Raw genomic sequence first — 6,645 nt, forward strand, 5'->3', positions numbered from 1 at the left:
CCTTCAAGCTTGTGATTAAAAATAATTGTGGTACTCTCTAGAAATAGCAGGGAAAAATGAATATGTGACATCCTTTGTATCTAAGGAAGCATGTCGCTCTTGAACATGAAACTCTTCTGCTCTCATGTCGGGTTTAGGATATCCTCACTCAGTCACTTGTCCTCTCAGGTTTGTGTGATCCATTTTGCCTCTCATTTGACTATTCCACACTGTCATCATAAACATAGGACCATGTTGAGTCAGATGCTGCCACACTCTGGAGTCCTGTCGCCAATATGTTCAAGAGAAGTCCAATATGCAGTTATTTACCTATACATTGTTTGAGTCATTGCTACAATCTTGAATAGTACTCCACTTTATTCCTTGTTTCGTGTCGATGATGGGGAATTCCTCATTGCCCTCCTTCGACAGGCCACTTCCTATCGACTTCAACTCATTATCCAGGAAGATGGCTTAGGAACTCCCTTTCAGTACCTTAGATCTGGCATGCCATAATGGCTAGTGCTTCGCATCCAATGACAGGTCTTCATTATTGGATTTCAATCGGGTGATTCCACGAGTGTTCGACCTCAACCTCATTATCACATTCATGGATTGTACTATTGTACCTTGAGAGCCAATGTCATTATTGGTGGTTTCTCTCGAACCTGTTAACGGTCCACATCATTGGCCTGTAGTCAAGTGGTTTTCTAGCATGTTCGACTTCAACACGTTTATTTGCATGTTAGGGTTTGTACATTGATTGGGTTGGGACAAAGCGCAAGACCTTGAGTCTTATCTGTTATGACTCAGGCTACATGGAATTTAATGTTATTCATGATTGTACACATGTTTCTACTATACGGACGGCTATGACCATACTGCGAGACTTTATATTTATGATGATCCTTGTTATCTAGATGGTTGTGCCCATACCATGGATCGTTTATCTAGCCTTCATCATTCAGATGGCTACGTCCATGGTGTGGATTCATGTCTTGATATGAGATATGTATATGTATATGCGTCCTTAATTTGATGGTCTCCTGATAGTGCGTGTCCTCGTCCTTTCCAAAATCTCATAAAGCATCACAACCATCACTCCTTATTCTTCCTTCATGTTTTAGGGGCATTTGTTACACAGTATTTTGTCATGCCTCCTACACTTCCCTGTGACATACCCTGCAGTGCCCAAACATGATCATTATACAATATACTCATCCATGTATACAACTCAGATCCATCCTTTAACTGTTCTTGGAAAATATCTGGAGCTTTCCATTAAGAAATGGCTCTTGAAGTTGTAAAATGAGAGTCATTGCCCTTATGAAGCTCAAAACTGCGATGATCGCTTGTTTCACCTTGTTAGGCTAGCGATGGCATCGCTCTGTTCTCTCTCATACTCATGATGGTCTCAAAAAGGAAGTTTTCCCAAATAGGATGAGAAGCTTCGTGATCTAGAAGCTTCTAGAGCGGCGAGATGGAGGTGGTTTTGGATAGATGAGGTCGAATCCATATGATCTACCTCCTTGATATGTGGGCCTAATCCTATCTTTGGAGGAGGCCTAACTCCCTCTCCCAGCCTATAAATTCCCCCTCTACCATTCCCAAATGGTTGATCTATGTCCATTTGCACCCCTATGCTGAGCTTGTGCTTAGAGGCTATTCATTAGACTTGGAGAAGGAGTGTTGGAGATTTTCTCAGCTTGGACTTGGATTACCACTGAAGGGGAGCCTTTCAACATCAAGTCTATGGTTGTAAGCTTCCCTTTATTCTTTAAATAATAATACAACTTCTAGTTCATCTTCCCAAAATATATATGTTTTGGTATGTATTGGCTTGGCATTCCTTGATTAGATAAGTAGGTTATTATTGGTTTTGCTATTGGTTTTGACATGATTTTTTGTCTCTTGGTCACTTGTGCAGATACATAAGCACTAAAATAAGCAGGAAAAAGTCTATGACACAAGTGGTTCAAAGATCTCAACAAAGGAAATCAGATTAGCATCAAAGCAAGGTAGGTCATCTCTTTTGTTCTACTTTTCAATTATAATCTAGGAAGATGTCTAGTTGATTGTCACTTCAGTTCTAGACCCACTCATTGGGCTAGAGGGATTGTCTAAGTCTGCAAAGAGGATTAACCTTGTCAACATAGCCACAACAACAAATAGTTGCTTAAGATCCTCAACCTCCACCTGGGGATAATGGGGGGAAATTTTATTATCCTCTTGGAAAAAATCCACCTATTCTCATGCTAAAGGAATAAGTTTACTTGTCTACGATATCAAAATTTTATGATACCCTGAGTCAAGTTCTTCTCTTAAGGACTCAACCACCCCTAATTTTTCCACTGAACATCTCACACCATATAAGCTTATCATAACCGATATTTCGCCCACTTAATGATGCTTTTCATATGTTCAAACACAATCCTAATGCATGGGTTTCTCAACATTAAAACATCGTTGAGTATTTAGCCCACGCACCTTGTGCCATGTCTTCCCTAGAAGTTTTGAAATGTGTTTCTACACAACGAAAATCCTTTTTGACCACTATCGAAGGGGTGGATCTATTAGAGTCTAGTTTGATAACATTTGACATTGATGTCCCTCATTATAGTCTTTCCCATCGGGTCGTTTTTCAAATCCGGTGTGTATCTTTAATAAGGACATATACTACACTCTAGTGGATGAAGTGTTTGTTACCTGTGTATTGTCTCTATCGTGTTGGAAAGATATTGATTCTCTAGAATTTTCTAAGTTAAGTACTACCCTATAGGCCTTTGATGGACATCATTTCATGCCTTAGGGAATTCTCCCAAATTTTTCCATCGAGCTAGGGGGAAGACTTCCTATGTTGATGTTGAAGTTGTTGATGCTTCCCTAGCCTATAATCTGTTGTTTTTCTCTAGTTGGTTTTATGCTATGTGTGCCATCATGTATTCAATGTTTCATTTTATTCTCTTTCTGCATGAAGGAAATATTTCCACAATCGATCAATTAGATTACTGCATACCATTGACCAAGTCTATCACTACGGGCAATTTCATGCCAGTCATTGGAGATAAAAATGTAGCTTATGAGAGTGTTGGTGAATGATTCTTTAAAAGGTTTTCACTTATTGGTGTCTTTCCTTTACCCCCACCCGAAATTTCTTCTTCTTCCTCAAATGTTCCCATGCATATGGTACCTTCTAACACTTGTGGACCCTATCTGTCTACTGACCCTTAGGTGGTACCTTCTCCTTCTGGAAGATATTTTCTCTCCATTAGTCTCGTTAGTACCTCTTGACGTTGGTCGGAAACTCCATCCCAATATGGAATATGATCAGGTTACCTTTCCCACACGGGTTGTCACTCTTCCTATTTCACGTGAATACCTTGATGAAATATCCTTCCAAATAAGCCATATTGGAGGTCATAGATCCTATTTATATTCACAGGGAGATTATAATGCCTCTTGATGTGTCAATTCTCCCTGATTTGGGAAAGGTAGAGATTGAAAAACTAAATTTGAATCGACCTAGGGGACATTTTCTCAACCAACCGTGGAAGTGCCACCCTTGGACTGAGTCAATTGTTGGGTTTCTAATACTGAAATTTCTAATGAATTATCAAAATTATATCCTCCCATTGACAAATGTCTTATACCCCCATTTGGTCTTGATAGTCCTTGTTAACGAGTTGAACTTGTTGAAAATAGCAACAAGAAATGCTAAAAATAGCACTGCTCGAAATAGCAGTTCAACCAGTGTTGAACATAGCAACAAGGAATGAAAAATGGAAGTGCTAAAAATAGCATTCTATAAATATCATTTCGGGATACCTTCCTATTTTAGTTAGTCCCTGAACCAAAATAGAGAAGTAAAATTCGAATTTGATCTTAGCAACTATTTGTAAAATAATTAATTAATTCATCTTGAGTTAATTAGTTAAGGAAAATCAAACATGAAGTCTATGTGGGGACATGCAACAGTTTCTTCATTACTTGAGGAATTTGTCCATCAGTTAAAGAGATAAGGATGAGTTGTAATATTGAGTTGTAATTAGTTGGCTCAGTTAACTGAGTCAAGTCCAGTTAGATTAATTCAAACAGTTTGCTGAATTAATGTAAGTTTGGTTAGTTAATTCATGCATGCATGTAACTGCTGCACTTCAGATAACTGAATATTCTCTCATAGATAACTCAATCATGTCAGTTCAGACTGAGACCCAGTTGAGATCAGATGGAGGGGTAGTGTACTATCAGTTGCTAGAATATTCCATTGTGAATATTCCTTGCATGCAAAAGGAATTCTTTCCTTGAGGATTGCGCAGTTACTTCTTCAAGTTTTGTGAGTGTGACGAGGCCAATTCACACATGTGGCTTCACTAGACCCCAAGAAAAACTGCACAAGGAAATAGGAGGCTTGGAGGGCTTGAGGAGGACATATACTATGTCTATTCAGTCTGTGAGATGTATTGTTTGATTGCAGAGAGAGCAAGATAGCTTGTGAGCTGATTCTTTTTGTAACTTGCACAAGATTTCTACTTGTATGATAATACAGAGATTGGGGTTTTAGGCTGAGGCTTTCCCCAGGTTATTTCTTTTGTGTTATGTGTGATTGATTTCTCATTCTCAGTTATATGTGTTCTCTTGATCTTGCTCAATTCGATTATGCTTCCGCAAAGTGTTGTAGAAGTAGATCTTGTATTGTGTTTTAGTATATTGCATAATCTATTGATCTATAGTGGGAATTTCTACATGGTATCATTGCAAAGCTGATCAAGGCGAAGAACAATATACAAGAAGGAGGAGTTCGAAGGTTGTGGTTCCTGAATTTAGAAATTGAGTTCTTATCACATCTCAATTTCACCAATGGTGTTCAACAGTTTAAGACTGGAGTATGCCCTTGATGGCAGCTCGAATTATATAGCCTGGAAGGATCATATGGAGGCAGTATTAGAGGATAACGATCTAAAGGACGTCATTTATCAAGAAGTCCCCAAGCCAACTGATGCTACTCAACTAGTGGAATGGAAGAAATGTGTGGCTAGAGCAAGGAGAATCCTCTTGGAGGGAGTTCAAGAGCACATTGTCTCGAGCCTCCATGGGAAGGAGACATCATTTTCGATGTGGAAAACATTGAAAGATCTATATCAGAACAACAATGATCAGAGGAAGCTGGCGCTGAAAGAAAACTTCGTAAGATCAAGTTTGAAAAGGGCGACACGATCTCTACATATCTGAACAAGCTCACCACCAGCAGGGATGAGCTTGGAAGTGTAGGGATCACAACCACTGATGATGACATGGTGAGTCTTGCACTCCTCAGTCTTCCTAAGAGCTGGAATAGCTACCAAGACTCGGTTAATGGAAGATAAAAACTTCCAGATTGGGAAAAACTTTGGTCGGATCCGATGCAGAAGGAAATAATAAGAAGCACCAGAGATGGATCCTCATTGAAGCAAGATGATGAGGAAAATATAGCCTTAGCAAGTAAGGCGAGGAAAGGGAAAGGGAAGGCATCCCATCCCAAATCTGGTTCTTCCCATGGTGGGAAGAAGATTGACAAATCGAAAGTGCGATGCTTTCATTGTCATGAAGTGGGCCATTATGCTACGAATTGTCCACAGAAGAAATCCAAGAAGGGTTCCTCGAAGGGATCTGATGGTGAGGCACTGGCCTCACAGTTTGAGCTGGATTTCTCACTTATCGCATGCATGGTTTCATCCATGGTGGGATGTGTGGTACCTGGACAATGGAGCTTCATTCCACATGTCAGGTGACAAGAATATTTTCAGTACCTTGGAGGAGAAGGATCTCCAAATGCGGATCGAGATGGGCGATGATGGAAAGTACCGTGTTTCTGGTGAAGGTCCGATTATGTTTCAGAGGGATCATGGAGCTCCCCTCACCCTGACTAATGTAAAGTATGTACCAGGTCTGAAGAAGAATCTTGTGTCTGTTGCTATGCTAGAAGATAATGGCTATGATGTAGTCTTTAGTAAAGGAATGGTATTCCTGAGGCATATCGGTACTGGACAGACAAAGAGAATAGGGATTTGAGTCAAGAATCTCTACAAGTTAGAGGTAGATGACTATGCTGCTTTGAGTTCCAATGCTGATATGGTGTAGAGCCAAGATGTTTGCGAGCTATGGCATAGAAGACTGGGCCACTTGCACGTGGGAGCCCTAAAGATCATGTAGCAGATTTCTACCGGATTACCCAAGGGAAAAATTGAGCAGGAGACTACATGCAAAGGTTGTACCTTGGGTAAGTATGCGAAATATTCCTTTCCGGATTAAGATAGTAGAGTTGGAGAAATCCTGGAGGGATTTCACTCAGATGTTTGTGGACCCTTCTCTACAGTCTCCACCTCTAAACAAAGGTACTATGTTATTTTTATTGATGATTTTTCTTGTAGATGCTGGATCTAATTTATGTAAAATAAGGATCAAACCTTCTTGAGGTTTTGTGAGTTTAAAGCCTTGGTAGAGAAAGAATCTGGAAAGAAAATAAAAGCCTTGCGTAGCGACAATGGTGGAGAGTATGTCTCCCAATAGCTTAAAGACTTCTGCGCTGCATAAGGTATTAAACGAGAATTGACGACACCCCATAACCCACAACAGAATGGGGTGGCCGAAAGGAAGAACAGATCAATTGTGGGAGTACCTCAAGTGATG

Source organism: Pinus tabuliformis, chromosome 5_2, assembly GCF_031772625.1.
Source record: "Pinus tabuliformis cultivar Carrire ecotype Pingquan chromosome 5_2, CPIR1, whole genome shotgun sequence".
Taxonomy (NCBI): Eukaryota; Viridiplantae; Streptophyta; class Pinopsida; order Pinales; family Pinaceae; genus Pinus; species Pinus tabuliformis.